General features: G+C 43.0%; 1 protein-coding gene across 6 annotated transcripts in view; it reads right to left on the bottom strand.

Annotated features, from left to right (window-relative positions):
* The window catches only part of NEK11 (NIMA related kinase 11), a 539,441-nt gene that overhangs the window by 85,354 nt on the left and 435,561 nt on the right, over nt 1-18,526 (bottom strand). The window contains exon 19 of one of the 6 annotated variants that reach the window (XM_033930007.1): nt 17,882-18,014. The exons of the other annotated variants lie outside the window; for them this stretch is intronic. The gene's annotated coding sequence lies outside the window, so the exon portion shown is untranslated. Of the gene's footprint in view, nt 1-17,881; nt 18,015-18,526 lie in introns of those variants that run through there. 6 annotated transcript variants of the gene reach the window in all.

Here is an 18,526-nt window from a genome sequence, read left to right on the forward strand (position 1 = left end):
GCCCCAGGTACATTATATAGAGTGTGAGCCCACTGGGACAGATAGGGACAAATATTTGAGTACCTGAATGTAAACCACTTAGGTTATAAGTGGTATATAAATACTTAAATAAATTTTACACCTAGGAAGGAGGAATCAACTAAAATGTTGGATTATATGGATCCTTTAACCTCTAAATCAGTTCATTATATCTGAAAGGCACCTTGGTATACCACTATCATCATGAGCTTAAGCGTGAATGTAGAAACTTGGAACAAAATTGGAAGAAAAGTAAGTTGGAGACAGATAGATTGACTTGGAGAAGAAATATCGCAATCTACAAATTAGAATTAAATAGATCTTGAAAGACTTACTATGGAAATAAAATTGGAAGATCTAAAGACCATATAAAGCCTTATTCAAATTTTGGAGGTCCCTTAGCACTATCGATAAGAATAACCATGAGAATAGTGTACCTAATGCAGAGAAACTTGCAAAGTTTTTTAATGATCAAATTTAAAACATCAGAGCCCTTTTCCCTAATGTAGAATATGAGGTTTTACTTCCTAATTTGGAAACAACAAATGCTATCTCGATGGACAGATATTGGAAAGAATTTGCATAGACTAGGTTAGAACCTTATGTTATAGATTAGGGGCTCCTTTTACGAAGGCGCGTTAGGGCATTAACGCGTAGAATAGCGTGCGCTAAATTGCCCCGTGCGCTAGCCGCTACCACCTCATTTTGAGCAGGCGGTAGATTTTCAGCTAGCGCACGCTATAGCACGCACTAATCTGGTACATGCGCTAAAACACTTAGCACACATTCGTAAAAGGAGCCCTAAGTTGGAGTAATTGCTCCCTGGATCCTTGTTCATCTATTTTTTTTAGATATTCCAGGCCAGGCTATTTCTTGGTTAACTTCGTTGATAAATTGTTTTCTAGATTCTGGCTATTTTTCTGCATCAAAAGGTTCGTCCTTAGATCAATCTGTTCTGACAAACTATCACCCAATCACTAATATACCTTTATTAACCAAGTTAATTGAGTCCATAATCTCTAAACCATTATCAAGTTATATAGACAAGTTTTCCATACTGTCTCCATTTCAACATGGCTTTCGCTCCAACTACAGTACAGAAACTTTACTGTTATCTTTGATCTCTAAAATTCAAAGTTTACTTTCACAGAATCATTTTGAAATTTTATTGCAATTCGATCAATCAGCAGCCTTTGATGTTGTGAACCATGACTTAATATGCATATGAGTTTGCTTCGCTTGGCCTGCTGGGAAGAGCCTATATCCAGCAGGTTTTAGCATAGGGCTTCTTCATGCATCTTTCTCCCAGTGGTGATTGTGGTGATAGCAACTTTACCCCATCACAATTACTAATGCTGTACAGTTAACTAAGAGATGGAGTTCTCTGCAAGAATTATGGGTGTACAAGTAGATAATAATATTTCCATGACCCTGCAAGTAAATGAAGTGGTAAAATCTTCATTTATATTGTTAGGAAAATCAGAGTAATTAGAAAATATTTTGGATTTTTAGGATTATAGTTTAGTCACTTATATTTTCATAAATCGATTACTGTACTGTAGTCTATTTGGAATGTCCAAGGTCTATTCTTAAGAAGTTGCAAATTATACAAAATACACCCACCAGGTTAATATTTTCTGCTCATAGGTATGACAGTATCAGTTCTCTTATGTTTGCCAGTGGAGGCACAGGCAGAGCTTCAAATTTGCATGGTTATATTTTAAAATGTAACCCAGAATATATGAAGTCTATGATACAAATACAATGTGATACAAATGATGTTAAGTTTTCCTAGTTCATCAAAAATCAAATCAAAAATTTTTTTTCAGCATCCACATCATATCAAGGTGTCAAGATCTGGAATTCACTATGACTATAATGTTTTTAGAAAGTCAGTAAAATCCTTTTTATTTCATAAGTTCTTGATTCTTTGTTACTGAGGATTATAAGTGGGGATAAAGGATTAATATACTGTATATATGAGGGGCCGTTGAAAAGTTCTCATCCCAATCAAGGAGGGAATGATTACATTACATTACATTAGTGATTTTTATTCCGCTTGTGCCTTGCGGTTCAAAGCGGATTACATAAGAAGAGAGCTGGACATTTCCAGGAGGGTACATGACATTGGAGAATACAGATTGAGGTATAGACTAATGAAAGAGAGAGTGTGTAGACATAATAACAATGGAAGATAAATCAGGTTACATTACTATACATATCAAATATTCTGTTTCCATACGTTGGTAGGCAATCGGTTTCGGTAGGATGAATTGGTTCCAGGGAATTTTTTTTTTTTTTTTTTTTATATGTGTATTTTTTGTCGATTGATGGTGTGGTGCCAGGGAGTGATCAAACCTGGTTGGTGGAAGAGGAGAGGGAGATTAGGTAGATTGTAAATACTTTTTGAAGAGCAGCGTTTTGATTTCTTTACGGAATGTTTTGAAGTCAGATGTTGAGGTTAACAATCTAGTGATGGAGGGTTCGAGTTTTGCTGCATGCGTTGCTATGAGGTTATCATAAAGCTTTTTTCGATGAGTGCCATTGAGTGGTGGATATGCGAATGGTGTCAGTGTTCTTCTTATTCTGGGTGGAAGGTTACGTTTTAGGCGATCGTTTAGATAGGCAGGTGCGGTACCGTTGAAAACTTTGAAGATTAGACAGTACAGTTTGAATTGAATTCTGGCTTTAATTGGTAGCCAATGAGAGTCTAGGTAGGCGTTGGTGATGTGGTCATATTTTCCGAGGGAGTAGATTAGTCTGAGAGCTGTGTTCTGAACGGTCTGTAGTTTTTTGATCATGTTTGTAGGGCATGGTAGATATAGGATATTGCAGTAGTCCACAAGACCTAGTACCAGGGATTGTACAATGATCCTGTAATGTTCTTTGTCAAAGTATTTCCTTATTTTTCTTAGGTTGCGCATTGTGAAGAATGCTTTTTGGGTAGTTTTGTTGATTTGAGTCTGCATAGTGCAGCATCTGTCTATCAGCACTCCCAGGATTTTGAGGGAGGATTGGATTGGGTATTTGATTGCTTTAATTTCCAGGTCTGTTATGGATGGGTTTTTGTCCGTTTCGAGCATTAAGAATTTGGTTTTGTCCGAGTTTAGTTTTAATTTGTGGTTTGTCATCCATTTTTCTACTTCGTTCAGTATTGATTCCAGGTGTCCTGTTGAGGTGTGGTCTTGGGTTTCGAAGGGGAGGAGAATAGTTATGTCGTCTGCGTAGCTGAATGATGTTACATTTAGGTTGTCAAGAGTGGTACCAAGGGAGGAGATGTAGAGATTGAATAGAATGGGTGAAAGTGGAGATCCCTGCGGGACTCCGCATGGATTTGACCATGGGTTAGATTTCATATCGTTTATCTTAACTCTGTACGTTCTTGTTTTAAGGAATCCTTGGAACCAGTTGTAAACCACCCCTGAGATTCCTATTGCATCAAGTATCTGGAGTAGTATGGTATGATCAACTAGATCGAAGGCGGCGGAAAGATCTAGTTGGATAATTAGGATCCTGAGGTGTTGTCGGGCTATGTCCAGTAGTGTTGCTAGTAGTGTTTCCGTGCTGTGGTAAGATCTAAATCCTGATTGGGATGGGTGAAGTATATTGTGGTCAGCTAGGTAGTTGGTGAGGTATTGAGCCACAAGTCCTGCAATCAGCTTGACATATAATGGGATCGAAGCGATAGGTCTATAGTTGGTAGGTGTGTCTACTGGACCTTTTTGGTCTTTCAGTAAGGGTGTTATTATGATCTCTCCAAGATCTTGTGGAAATTGGCCTTCTATGAGAGTGCTTTGTATCCACTGCGTGAGGCTGGTTTTGAATTTGTGGGAGGCATTTGTGAGTAGATACGATGGGCAGTAGTTCAAGTCGCATGAGGTGTGGCTGTATTTTTTATATAGTCGGTTCAAATCAGGCCATTGTAGAGTTGGGAAGGTGGTCCATGTTCTGTCTGCAGTTACGGCTTCTTCCATTGTGGGGGTTGTTATTAACTCGTTGAGTGTGGTAGTTAAGTTGTTGAAGGTTGTTCTGATTTTGATGATCTTGAGTTTGAAATGGTCTGCTAATTGGTGAGCTGTTGGTGTTTTATTGCCTTGAGTGGCAAGGAATGGGTTTGTGTCCGTAAGTTTTTTTACTAAGTTGAAGAGTGTTTTTGTGTCGGGGTTGTTTGTGCCAATTAATTTAGTGTAGTATGTTTTGCGCTTTTCCTTAAGTTTGATGTTATATAGTTTGATTTGGGTTCTCCAAGCGGATTTGGTTTGGTCATTTCTCTTTTTTCTCCAAGATCTTTCAAGTTGCCTGCAATGCCCTTTTAGTAGGTGGAGTTCGGAGTCAAACCACTTGTCTGAGGGTCTGCAGGTTCTGTGTTTGGTTTTTTCTGGGGCTAGCTCGTTCAAGGTTGCTTCACTTAGGGTGCGCCAGTGTTTTATGAAGTCCGTCGGGTCAGTGGAGTCGATTGCAGGGTCCACTTTTTCCCAGAATGTGGCTGGTTCAATTTTCTGTCTAGACTTGAAGGTTGTTTTTTGGGGCATAGGTTTTATGTTATTTTGAGGCCAGTTGATTGTGAAGGTGTATTTGTGGTGGTCTGACCAAAGAGAGGGATGCCAGGTACCAAGACACCCATGCAAACATAGAAGAAACCGAAGACGAGGTAGGAGACAACCGCACATCAGGAGGAATAGTGAGAGCACAGGAAGACATCGCCCCATCCAAAGAACAGGAAACAATTTCAAGAGCATCATTGGAGGAAGAAGACTGGCCCTACTCCAAGGACGTGGACCTACGCCCCCCAAGGAACTCCCGAATAAAGAAGATGGGGATCATCGTAGGCGACTCCATTATACGACATGTGGACAGCCACACCGCAGGAGGAAGAGAGGACAGAGTCGTCACCTGTCTGCCTGGAGCAAGAGTGAAGGATGTGACCAACAGGATCTCCAGGATCATAGATGGCGCAGGGGGAGAGGACACCGCTGTGCTTATCCACGTGGGAACAAATGATGTGAGCGGGCGGAAGTATGACAGGGAAGAGCTGAAGGGCCAGCTCCGCTCACTCGGAAGACAACTGAAGATCAGGGAGGTGAAGGTGGCCTTCTCTGAGATCCTCCCAGTACCAAGAGCGGATGGAAAGAGACAAGGGGAATTGCAAGTAATCAACGCCTGGATGAGACGATGGTGCGAAGAAGAAGGCTTCGACTTCGTGCGCAACTGGACGGCGTTCTGGGGAAAAAGCAAGTACTACAGAAGGGACGGACTACACCTCAACAAGGAAGGAGCAAGAGTTTTGGCAGGCAACATGAAGAAGGCAATCGAGAAGGCTTTAAACTGAAAGATAGGGGAAAGCCGACAGTCGACCACCGGTCGATGGCACGGATAGCAGGATGCCCCAACGAAGAAGCCAAGGAAAACTACTCCTACACAAGAGAAGACGACCTCACAGCCAACAAGGGAGAAAAAGCAGGAAGGGACAACTCAGACACAGGAGGGGACGACCACACAGCAAACAAAGGTGATAACACAGGAGCAGTAAAGGATATCGTAATTGAAACTACAGGGACGGCCAAGAGTAGAAGGTCCAAAAAGGTAACACGAAGGGAACTTAGATGTATGTATACGAATGCTAGAAGTCTAGGTAACAAAATGGGGGAACTAGAGACAATAGCAAGACATGACATATTGGATATCATTGGCATAACAGAAACATGGTGGAATGAAGAAAACAAATGGGACATAGTACTACAGGGATACAAACTGTATAGAAGAGATCGAGTAGGGCAGAAAGGTGGAGGTATTGCTCTATATGTTAAGGAGGGAATAGATTCTGTTGAAATAGTTACAACAGAAATGAAAGAGAAGCTTGAGTCACTCTGGATCAAAATTCCTGGTCAATATGGCGCAGATACGAAAATTGGCCTTTACTATCGTCCCCCAGGACAGGCGGAGGAAACTGACTCAGAAATGATGGAGGAAATCAAACAAGAATGCAAGACAGGCAATATAATTATATTGGGAGACTTCAATTTCCCAGGGATAGACTGGAAACTAGCAACCTCCAACTGCGGCAAGGAGGCCAAGTTCCTGGAGGTGCTAGGGGATTGCTTCCTGGAACAAATGGTAAAAGAGCCGACAAGAGGCAACGCCACCTTGGACTTGGTCCTAAATGGCCTCACGGGACCGATAACAGAAGTGGAAGTCATGGTTCCACTGGGAACGAGTGATCACAATGTAATCAACTTTAAACTTGACATCGGGAAAGGGAAACATGCCAAAACCTTAACCACCACCTTGAACTTTAAAAAGGGTAAATACGATCGCATGAGAGCCATGGTAGAAAAACGACTCGAGAAGATGGTGGACAAACTCGAAACGGTAGATCAGGCATGGTCCCTACTGAAAAATACTATCACAGAAGCACAAGATCTCTACATTCCGAGGATTTCCAAAGATCGGAGAACAAAGAGCAAAAGAGAACCGGCATGGCTTACCATAAAGGTGAAGGAAGCCATAAAAGAAAAGAAGGACTCTTTCAAAAAATGGAAATGCATAAAGACAACCGAAGCCTGGAACAAACATAAAGATGATCAGAAGAAATGTCACAAGGCGGTGAGGGATGCAAAACAGGAATATGAGGAAAAAATAGCCCAGGAGGCCAAAAACTTCAAGCCCTTCTTTAGATACGTGAAAGGGAAAAAATCTGCAAAAGAGGCAGTGGGACCCCTGGACGACCAGGGAAGAAAAGGGTACATCAAGGAAGATAAACAAATCGCAGACAAACTAAATTCCTTCTTTGCGTCCGTCTTTACGAAGGAGGACACCTCAACAATACCTGAAGCGGAGAAAGTGTTTGCAGGAGAAATAGAAGACAGCCTCACCACAGTTGAAGTGGACTTAGACCAGATATACTATCAGATCGACAAACTTAAAAGTGACAAATCCCCTGGACCGGATGGAATTCACCCGAGAGTCTTAAAGGAATTGAAGGTTGAAATCGGAGAGTTATTGCAAAAACTTGCAAACCTGACAATCAGAACTGGACAGATACCGGACGACTGGAGGATAGCGAACGTCACGCCAATTTTCAAAAAAGGATCGAGAGGGGAACCGGGCAACTATAGACCTGTGAGTCTTACGTCTGTCCCCGGCAAGATGGTTGAAGCACTGATCAAGGATAGCATAGTCCGGCACTTGGACGCACACGACTTGATGAAACCCAGTCAACATGGATTCAGGAAAGGGAAATCATGTTTGACGAATTTACTCCAATTTTTTGAGACCGTGAAAGAGCAAATTGATAGTGGGAAGCCGGTGGACATAATATACTTGGACTTCCAGAAAGCGTTCGACAAAGTTCCACACGAAAGACTTCTCAGGAAACTACAAAGCCATGGCATAGAGGGGGATATACAAAGATGGATAGGCAAATGGCTGGAAAACCGAAAGCAGAGAGTGGGCATAAATGGGAAGTTCTCCGACTGGGAGAAAGTGACTAGTGGTGTACCCCAGGGCTCGGTACTTGGGCCGATCCTTTTTAATATTTATATCAATGACCTGGAGGAAGGAACATCCAGTGAGATCATCAAGTTTGCAGACGATACAAAACTATGCCGGGCGATCAGATCGCAGGAGGATAGAGAGAAACTCCTGAGTGACTTGTGTCGGTTAGAAACATGGGCGGAGAAATGGCAGATGAAGTTCAATGTGGAGAAATGCAAGGTAATGCATTTAGGCAATAAGAATAAGGAATACGAGTATACAATGTCAGGTGCAACTCTGGGGAAGAGTGAACAAGAAAAGGACCTGGGTGTACTGATAGATAGGACCCTGAAGCCGTCGGCACAATGCGCGGCAGCGGCAAAGAAGGCAAATAGAATGTTGGGCATGATAAAGAAAGGAATCTCGAGTAGATCGGAGAAAGTTATAATGCCGCTTTATAGGGCAATGGTCAGACCACACTTGGAATACTGCGTCCAACATTGGTCTCCTTACCTAAAGAAGGATATAAAACTGCTGGAGAGGGTGCAGAGACGAGCAACAAAACTGGTGAAGGGTATGGAGAAACTGGAATACGAGGACAGACTTATAACACTAGGATTGTTCTCCCTTGAGAAAAGGAGACTGCGTGGGGATATGATCGAGACCTTCAAAATACTGAAAGGAATCGACAAAATAGAGCAGAGAAGATTATTTACATTGTCCAATTTGACACGGACTAGAGGACATGTAATGAAGCTATGGGGGGACAGGTTCAGGACTAATGTCAGGAAGTTCTGCTTCACTCAGAGAGTGGTTGACACCTGGAATGCCCTCCCAGAGGAGATTATTGCGGAATCAACCGTCCTAGGCTTCAAGAGCAAACTAGATGCATATCTCCTTAAGAGAGGCATATAAGGATATGGTGGACTATAAATTACGCCAGGTGTACACCTGGCAGGGCCTCCGCGTGTGCGGATCGCCGGACTTGATGGACCGAAGGTCTGATCCGGAGATGGCAGTTCTTATGTTCTTATGTTCTTATGTTCTTATTGGTGATGTGAATATTTGGTGTGTGGAGGTTATGAGGCGTGAATGCTGCTATATCCAGTTGGTGGCCTTTTTCATGCGTGGGTTCCGGATTGAGGATCTGGTAGGATAAGGCGTCGAGGTATGAGAGTATTTCGTTTGCTTGTTTGGATGTGTGGTCTTCGAGGTGGAGATTGATGTCTCCTAGGAGCAAGTTGTATGTGGAGGATAGAGAGTTCCGGAATAAGAATTCTTCGAGATCAAGTTTTGAGGTGTTCCATTTTCCTGGAGTGATGTAGCATAGCAGACAGTTCAAGGTGCCTGTGAGTGTGTTGTCGGAGAGTTGGCATGCAAGAAGGTCTGAGTGAGGGGTTGATTGTTTGTGTAGCACTTTTAGGTTGAGATTGTTTTTTACTAGAATCGCTAGTCCTCCCCCTCGTTTGTTTTCTCGACATACCATCTCTAGTTTGTAACCTTTTGGGCAGAATTCGGTTATGCATGGGTCTGAGTTGGATGTTAGCCAGGTTTCGGCTAGGAAGAGACAGCTTAGTTGTTCTTTGATTATCCAGTCTTTGATTAGATTTGCTTTTGGGCTTATAGATCTTATATTCATGTATGCACAGGCTAATGAGGTGTGTTTTGTGTTGGAGCTAAGGTTGCAATTGAGGTAGAGGATATTTTTTGCTGGTGTTTGTTGTTGTTGTGTGGTGGTCTTGTGCTTTGGTGGAGGTCGTTTTCCCCAGACGGTGGGAATGTGTTCTTGGCTGGTCAGTGGGCAGGATGTTAGGGTTCTGGTGGTGTGGATTTTTCTGGGAGGGTGTGGTTGTCTGAAGGTTGTTGTCAGAATTGGGATGGGTGATAGGTGATATCCTGTGGTTTGCCAGTTTGAAATGAGTAGTGAGAGTATTAGGAGGGCAAGTATGATTTTGTATGCGTGATTTTCCATTTTGTTTGTGGGGTGGAAGATTCTTTGGATCTGGTATCTTTTTGGTTAGAGTTGTGGCAATGGTGTTGGTGGTTTTGAGTGTATTTTTATTTATTTATTTATTTATTTTTTAATAGTAATCAGGCATGGAAGAGGATGGAGAGAGATTCTAATCGCTCTCCTCTCTGGTGAGGTGATCGCCTATGTGTTTAGACTCTGGCTTGTGGTGGCATAAGAGTCTGGTCCCTCGCAGGTCGGGGAGAGGGCGGAGCAGGGCTCCCACGCTGCCTCTCCTCTGCTGGGCTGAGAGAAAAAGATGTCCGCGCTGCTGGGAGTGTAGTCGGGTCCTTTGCAGGTCGGGGAGAGGGGCGGAGCAGGGCTCCCACGCTGCCTCTCCTCTGCTGGGCTCTGGACTCTGTGGCAGAAGGCTGCGCTGCTGGGAAGAGGAGTCGGGTCCCTCGCAGGTCGGGGAGAGGGCGGAGCAGGGCTCCCACGCTGCCTCTCCTCTGCTGGGCTGAGGGAAAAAAAAAATGTCCGCGCTGCTGTGAGTGTAGTCGGGTCCTTTGCAGGTCGGGGAGAGGGGCGGAGCAGGGCTCCCACGCTGCCTCTCCTCTGCTGGGCTGAGGGAAAAAGATGTCCGCGCTGCTGTGAGTGTAGTCGGGTCCCTCGCAGGTCGGGGAGAGGGCGGAGCAGGGCTCCCACGCTGCCTCTCCTCTGCTGGGCTGAGGGAAAAAAATGTCCGCGCTGCTGTGAGTGTAGTCGGGTCCTTTGCAGGTCGGGGAGAGGGGCGGAGCAGGGCTCCCACGCTGCCTCTCCTCTGCTGGGCTGAGGGAAAAAGATGTCCGCGCTGCTGTGAGTGTAGTCGGGTCCTTTGCAGGTCGGGGAGAGGGGCGGAGCAGGGCTCCCACGCTGCCTCTCCTCTGCTGGGCTGAGGGAAAAAGATGTCCGCGCTGCTGTGAGTGTAGTCGGGTCCTTTGCAGGTCGGGGAGAGGGGCGGAGCAGGGCTCCCACGCTGCCTCTCCTCTGCTGGGCTGAGGGAAAAAAATGTCCGCGCTGCTGTGAGTGTAGTCGGGTCCTTTGCAGGTCGGGGAGAGGGGCGGAGCAGGGCTCCCACGCTGCCTCTCCTCTGCTGGGCTGAGGGAAAAAGATGTCCGCGCTGCTGTGAGTGTAGTCGGGTCCTTTGCAGGTCGGGGAGAGGGGCGGAGCAGGGCTCCCACGCTGCCTCTCCTCTGCTGGGCTGAGGGAAAAAAATGTCCGCGCTGCTGTGAGTGTAGTCGGGTCCTTTGCAGGTCGGGGAGAGGGGCAGAGCAGGGCTCCCACGCTGCCTCTCCTCTGCTGGGCTGATGTGGAGCCATGAAGCATAAAAAATTATTCCACACTTTTCTTGACACTTTTCATTGCAGTGAGGTAAATGGGCACAGGTAAAGGGAAACCAAACCATTGTGACATCACCGATGAGGTTGGCTCTTAGTCATTGGTGGTATGAGACATTATGACATCACAATACAAGGGGCCACTGAAAAGTTCTCAGCCCAGCCAAGAAAAGAATGATGTGGAGCCATAAAACATACAAGTTATTCCGCACTTTTCTTGACACTTTTCGTTTAACATAAGAACATAAGAACATAAGCAGTGCCTCCGCCGGATCAGACCATAGGTCCATCTTGCCCAGCAGTCCGCTCCCGCGGCGGCCCAGACAGGTCACGACCTGTCCAAATCACCAGAAGGGGCCCCCATGCCACCTTGGTTTCCTATTGAGTCCTATCTTCCCATCAAAGTCCTAGCCCTCCGGTCTTGCACATGCACGACCTGGTCGGGTTTCTATACTTATTTTCTGGTTAGCTTTTTCAGTATCCCACGATCCCTTTATCCCTCAGGAATCCGTCCAGTCTCTGTTTGAATCCTTGTACCGTACTCTGCCCAATCACGTCCTCCGGTAGCGCATTCCAAGTGTCCACGACCCTTTGGGTGAAAAAAAACTTCCTTGCATTCGTTTTGAACCTATCTCCCTTCAGTTTCTCCGAATGCCCCCTCGTACCTGTTGTCCCCTTCAGCCTGAAGAATCTGTCCCTATCCATCCTCTCTATGCCCCTCATGATCTTGAAGGTCTCTATCATATCACCCCTGAGCCTCCTTTTTTCAATGATATGAAATAAAAAGAAAAGTGCGGAATAACTTGTAAATTTCATGACTTCATTCAATCTCTTCTTGGTTGAGCTGAGAATTTTTAAGCAGCTCCTCGTGTATATTATTGTATCTTCCTGACACTCCCCATGTGTAATCCACATTGAACTTGATTAAAATAGTAAGCTATGAATTGCAATAATGTAATGTCATATTCATAAAAGTATTCCAATCACAGTCTCAAGGAAAAAGGAAAGGGTGATGGAGTTAGGGGCATCAGGAAGAGATGGATGGGTTATCGGCAGTATAAATTTATGGTTTTTAGTATAATAGGAAATCTTTGTTGTCCTTTCATATTGCTGTTAAAGTACTTTATCGTCCCACAGAAATATCACCTTGGTTTGTTTTGTGGCATCAGATGTGGTGCCTGTCTCGTCTTTAGCCTCTGCCCATTTGTCAACCTTGCACCCTTCTTTATATTTTTTGCATTGGATGCTGGGTAGAATTCCCTTATGCTTACGGTAATGTTTTTCCCATTACTGTGGTGTCCTGTGATATGTGTTGGCACAGTTTGCAACATGGTATATTGTAGAAATGTACTCCATTCTCTTTATCAGTTGCTATTGGGAGTTTGCTTTTTACTGTTCTTTGCTTCAGATTTCATAGCTGTGGGAAGGTCAGCACTACTGAGGCTGGGAATAACTTTTTTGGTAATTTATCTGAATGGAGCAGTAACTGTGGGTCTTTTATGATTTTTCTCTGTTTTTTTCTGGCTCTGGATTGTATGTCACTATGAGGGGACTCTCTCTGTGGTCTTCTTTTTTTTTTGTTCTGCAGTGGGTTTTCCCTGGGTGTTTAAAGAGGCAGTCTTCCTGGAGATCATTTTAGGTAGGGTTACCATATTTAATGAAGGGCAAACCCGGATGCATGGCCACACTCCATTCTGCCCCCAGCTCCGCCTTATTCTGCCTCCAACCCTGCCCCATTCCACCTCCAGTCCTGCCCTGTTCTGCCTCCAGCCCCGCCCCCAAAAAGCCTTGTCTCTTTTTTCCCCAACCTCCAGGCTGCATCTGGAGGGCCTCTAGTATGCATGGATTCATGTGATGTCATCCATGCATGCTTGTTGAAGGCCTACAGAAGATGTCAGGGCTATCCAAAATCCAGACAAACTGCCAGGATTTGGAAAGTCTATCTGGGAACCTGAACAGTCCTCTAAAAAGAGGACATGTCCAGGTTTCCCTGGACATCTGGTAACCCTAATTTTGGGGTTGTAACTTTTCTAAAAGAATTCACACTATTATGGCATATGAAGGAATGGGGCAGAGAATGGGGCAGAAATGGACATTGCCTGGGTGTGGAATGTTACCCCAACAGATAGCACAGATAACAGCAGTAGGAAGCAGTGGTGTATCTGCACTGTCTGTCATTGCATTTAACATGTGGTAAAAGTTTTTCCTCTGTGGCAACTGCATGGGCAGTTATCACAAAGATTTTGTAGTTACCACATGGTAATTTTTGCACTTAGCATGTGGTAACTAAAACCTTACTACTTTAGAAAAAGGACCCCCTATTGCAGGGGTAGGGAACTCCGGTCCTTGAGAGATGTATTCCAGTCGGGTTTTCAGGATTTCCCCAATGAATATGCATGAGATCTATTTGCATGCACTACTTTCAATGCATATTCATTGGGGAAATCCTGAAAACCCAACTGGAATACGGCTCTCAAGGACTGGAGTTCCTTGCCCCTGCCCTATTGCATGAATATGTTTGCAGTCTAATCCTAGAATAATTCAAATTAACTGGCGAAAACTTATCAGAAATCCAAAATAACCTAAAAGTAAACTTCAGTGGATATGAACATAAGAACTGCCATCTCCGAATCAGACCTTCGGTCCATCAAGTCCAGCGATCCGCAAACGCGGAGGCCCAGCCAGGTGTACACCTGGCGTAATTTTAGTCACCCAAATCCTTCTATGCCTCTGTTTCGTACTGCTACTGATATTTATTTTATATCATAGCCAAACCGGAAAAAGACCTCAAACGACCAAGTGTTTGAGGTAATAATAATGAGTAAAAACACTTTAAAGGGGCTTGAAAATCATCACTGGTCAAAAAACCGGTTATCTTTTTTTCTTTGCTCAAATTGTATGTGCATGGGCAGATCAACTTTAAATGCAGCCTTATTACTAGCAGTGTGCTCCCATAAAGAGGTCTTATTCCGGTTTGGCTATGATATAAAATAAATATCAGTAGCAATACGAAACAGAGGCATAGAGGGATATGGGTGACTACAATTACGCCAGGTGGACACCTGGCTAGGCCTCCGCGTTTGCGGATCGCCGGACTTGATGGACCAAAGGTCTGATCCGGAGATGGCAGTTCATATGTTCATATCCACTGAAGTTTTACTTTTGGGTTATTTTGGATTTTTGATAAGTTTTTGCCAGTTAATTTGTTCTATATTTTTCCAACGGAGTGAAAAAAATGGAAAATCAATGGATTAAGTGTATAGCCCTTGATGAAGACTGCCCCAACTTTGTTGGTTAGGCTGAGAACTTTTCAGCGGCCCCTTGTAAATATGTATTTATTAAAATTCCAGTTCTGGCACTGAAATCAATGGGATGACCATACCAGCTGATTATCAACCCATTTATAACATAATATAGCAATAATCTTATATACCGCTACAACCTCACAGTTCAGCGTGGTTTACAAGAAAGAGAACAGCACATATGCAGGGAAATGATAATTCTATATAAAGAATTCAAGGAAAAAAAAAATGGAAATATAACAGTTGAAATACTAAGAATTCTTTGTAAAGAGATAAGTTTTTAATAATTTCCTGAAGTTAATGTAAGATTGAGAACTGGAGATCAACTTACCAAAGATCTTATCCGCAAGGGCAGCATGGTAAGCCAAACTTCGGCTGAAGTTTTACCTCTAGGTTTGCAGTCTGTCATGAACTAACATACAACAGGTATTGTTCAAAATTTTCTCACAATAAAAATAGGTTGAAACAATTTCAGTTTATGATGATCACCCTACAGAAGATATCAACCATCTATAGATCTCTTTTAAGGAACATAGAAATTAGGGTCATGTCTCATGTGATGTACCATGAGAGGATTTTGCAGCTTTTTTGAAGCTTTTACCCAAATTCAACTGGACTTGCCATTCAAGTGAAATTAGAATGAAGTTTAACTATATTCAAATTGTTCCCATAAAGATAGGTGAGGCATTTTAAAGATTATTTCCATTTCTAGCTATTTTATTGCTGTATGATTATGTCTTTTTAGACTCTAAAAGGGAAGATGATGGTTTCTTCCTGCTTTCACAGGAAGGAGGCTTCATAACACTAGATACACCTTCAGTTCTTGCCATGTATTGAACTTGGAAGTGCAATTATAAAGCAGCTGCATACAATTACTGCTTTAGGTGATGTTTCTTCCTTAAGCAAAGTATTTTTGCAACTAAAATAGTATAAAAATAAGTTGCAACTACATGTAATTTATACTGAAGTGTAAAGGTTGATTCCTGGAAGAGAAACTATTTAATTTTCTTTGCAATAGTAAAAAGACAAAAATTTTTAGAGAAGAAGCAAAAATGAAAGCCGGAACTCAACCTCTTTACCTGGAATGGCATAACATCTGCTTTTTGTGAACCTTTTTCTATAGGAATTAAACAAACACCGATGTGCAATGTGTGAGATCTAGCCTCCTATGAACTGACATACCATACCTACCAAATGAATGTTAAAATAAAATTTTCAGCCGAAGTTTGGCTTACCATGCTGCCCTTGCGGATAAGATCTTTGGTAAGTTGATCTCCAGTTCTCAATCTTACATTCACTTCAGGAAATTATTAAAAACTTATCTCTTTACAAAGAATTCTTAGTATTTCAACTGTTATATTTCCATTTTTTTTTCTCCTTGAATTCTTTATATAGAATTGTCATTTCCCTGCATATGTGCAGTTCTCTTTCTTGTAAACCACGCTGAGCTGTGAGGTTGTAGCGGTATATAAGGTTATTGTTATATTATGTTATAAATGGGTTGATAATCAGCTGGTATGGTCATCCCATTGATTTCAGTGCCAGAACTGGAACTTTAATAAATACATATTTACGAGGGGCCGCTGAAAAATTCTCAGCCTAACCAACAAAGTTGGGGCAGTCTTCATCAAGGGCTATACACTTAATCCATTGATTTTTCCATTTTTTTCACTCCATTGGAAAAATATAGAACAAATAAAATGGAAAATTGCTGGACTAAGTGTATAGCCCTCGATGGAGACTGCCCCCAACTTTCTTGGTTGGGCTAAGAACTTTTCAGCAGCCCCTCGTACATTCAGCACTTCTGTCCATATAGGTAGTAGGGCTGAATATATGTGCAGTGTGATGATCATGTTAGCATTATTATCCATTTAGCAGCTAATTGACACTAAATAGATAATTGTTTAGTGCCATACCTACATTATCCCTAATCTGGCCCATAATTATATGGGAAAGGAGTAGGAATGAGCTAGCAGGCTCCAACCATGGAACAAATATAGGTCCAGATGCACTAAAGCCAGTGATCATCGCTAAACCTGTTTTAACAGCTTTAGTGATGATAGCATTTGGCGACCCGATGCAGATAACAGCTCACCGCCTGGTTTCCTGCATGATTGCTTATTCCCCGATCCGACCATGCAAATAACCTCATTAATATTCAGATGCCATGCAAACTAGTAGAGTGATTGATGCACTAAAAAAAAAAGTGATCCAATAATGCAACTGGTCAAGACCAGTCGCTTACCTGTCTATCCTTGTATCATGGGATACAGAGGGAGGAGCCTAAGGCTCTGATTGCAACCAGCACCTCTGAAAAATCTCCATTCAAAATATCAGGCCCCCCCTAATGGATCTGTAAGGTCCTTCCCAAGATCCAAGTGCCGGCAAACTGTCCATTTTCTTTTTTTTTTTTAATTAACTTTTATTTTACATCCAAAGAAATTCTTTGATTAAGAAAAATAACAATCCCAAAGAAGAAATAATAAAACATTAAATAATACATATACGGTACCATGATAATAGTCCACTATTGAGGAGAGAAGATCAAGCACTTATCAAGGGTAGTTGATTATACAAAGAAAAATTCAATATTCATAACATAATACAGAGCATATCGGTTGTATCTGTCTATATGGTATGGCCGGTGATTTCAACGGGCATGTGAGGAGTAACGGAAGCCGCTTTACCTTCCAAAAAAAAATGTAATTGATCAGGTTCACAAAAAACATATCTATTTGCTTGATGAGTAATACAACATTTACAGCTGAAACGCAGCTGAAAGATAGCTCCCAAACCCAATACAGATTGATGTAACATCAGGAATTTTTTACGACGTAATTGCGTCCATTTGGAAACATCCGGAAATATAGCTATTTGTGAACCATAAAATTCAACATTCTCAGTCCTAAAGAACAGATGAAGAACTGCTTCCTTGTCCTGAAAAAAAACAAAGGTCACAAGCAATGTAGCCATCTCAGAAATTTCAGGATAAGAGGACTCAAGAAAATTTGTTATATCTAGTTCTATTTGTTGATTTTCCAAGTCCTGATTCTTTCCTTTAGGAATATTCAAATAGTATAATTTCTGTAGAGGAGGCATTGAAGTCTCTGAATACTTTAAGACCGATGTTAAGAACTGATGAAAAAGTTCCTTAGGTGATTGTAATCTGGTGACTAGAAAGTTAATTAGTCTTAGATTTAAATTCCTATTTGCATTCTCCAGATTCTCAATCTTCCTAAACAAGATTGCTTTATCTTTAAATTGAAGATTAGAAGATTTCTGTACATCAGAGACCTGTTTTTCAACTTTGTCTAGTCTCTGGTCTTGATGTTGAATTTTCCCCTCAACATTTTTCTACTGTAATATAGAAGTTTGCAAAGTTGGTATAGTATAGGAGCATACCTTATGAAGGCTTTCGATAGCCTCCCAGAGTGCTTCCAAATCAATCACCGGTGGTTTCTTCAGCGGGGTCAAAAGGGAAGCAGGAATAGTAGAAGAAGCAGAAATCTCCATATCAGGATTAAAAGTTTCATTCCCTGAACCGCCCTGAATTCCTAGCCCCCCAGCAGCTGGCGCTTGATGTAAAGAGTCCAGCGAGATTGGAACTGCCTCCGGGGTCAGGGGTAAGCCAAACAGTGCTGGCGAGGTCAATGACATCCCCACCGCTTCCTGTAGCGCCGTCGGCGTCTCTGACATTCTCCCTGGGCGTGGGGGACTCCCGGAACAACTGGGCTAAGCGAGACTTCACTTTCCGAAGCTGAGATCGACCCCTCTCGGTTTACCGGAACGCCCTGAACAATCGGGACAGCAAACGTTGTTATAGCTGTCTGGCGCGATAGCGAGGAGGCGAAGGAGGCAGGAAGACCATTCCTCTGTTTCCCTCTGCGCTTAGGCATACTGAAAGGCAAGTCGGTAAGCAGTTAGAAATATTAAATTTGCCGGTGCAGGGAGAGCCTCCAGCTATGCGACTAGCTCCGTCGCCATCTTGAATCCCTCCGTTCAAACTGTCCATTTTCAAAATGGCGATCAATGTTGAAACAATTTCACATGCAAATGAGTTTCACGGATATCTTCCATAATCCCATCCAATGAGTCATTGGAAAAGCAACTGACACATGTGTAGAGCCGGCAAGGGAAGCCCTAAAGCAGTCTCCTGCCACTCAGCTGTTTGGAGCAGGAAAACTTTCTTTTTTCTTCTTTTTAATGGGCATACACATGTACAATATTTTTCGCAATAAAAAATACCCCATCATGCTGGCCCCCTTGATGATGGACCCCCTCCCGATGACAGATCCCTGTGAAGATCGGCAGGAGGGATGCCCACTCCCTCCTGCCTCGCTCCCCCGATGACAGCCCCCTCCTGGCTAGGCCCTCTTCCAATGATGGCCCCCTGCGAAGATTGGCAGGAC

This window comes from Geotrypetes seraphini, chromosome 2, assembly GCF_902459505.1.
Source record: "Geotrypetes seraphini chromosome 2, aGeoSer1.1, whole genome shotgun sequence".
NCBI classification, from domain to species: Eukaryota; Metazoa; Chordata; class Amphibia; order Gymnophiona; family Dermophiidae; genus Geotrypetes; species Geotrypetes seraphini.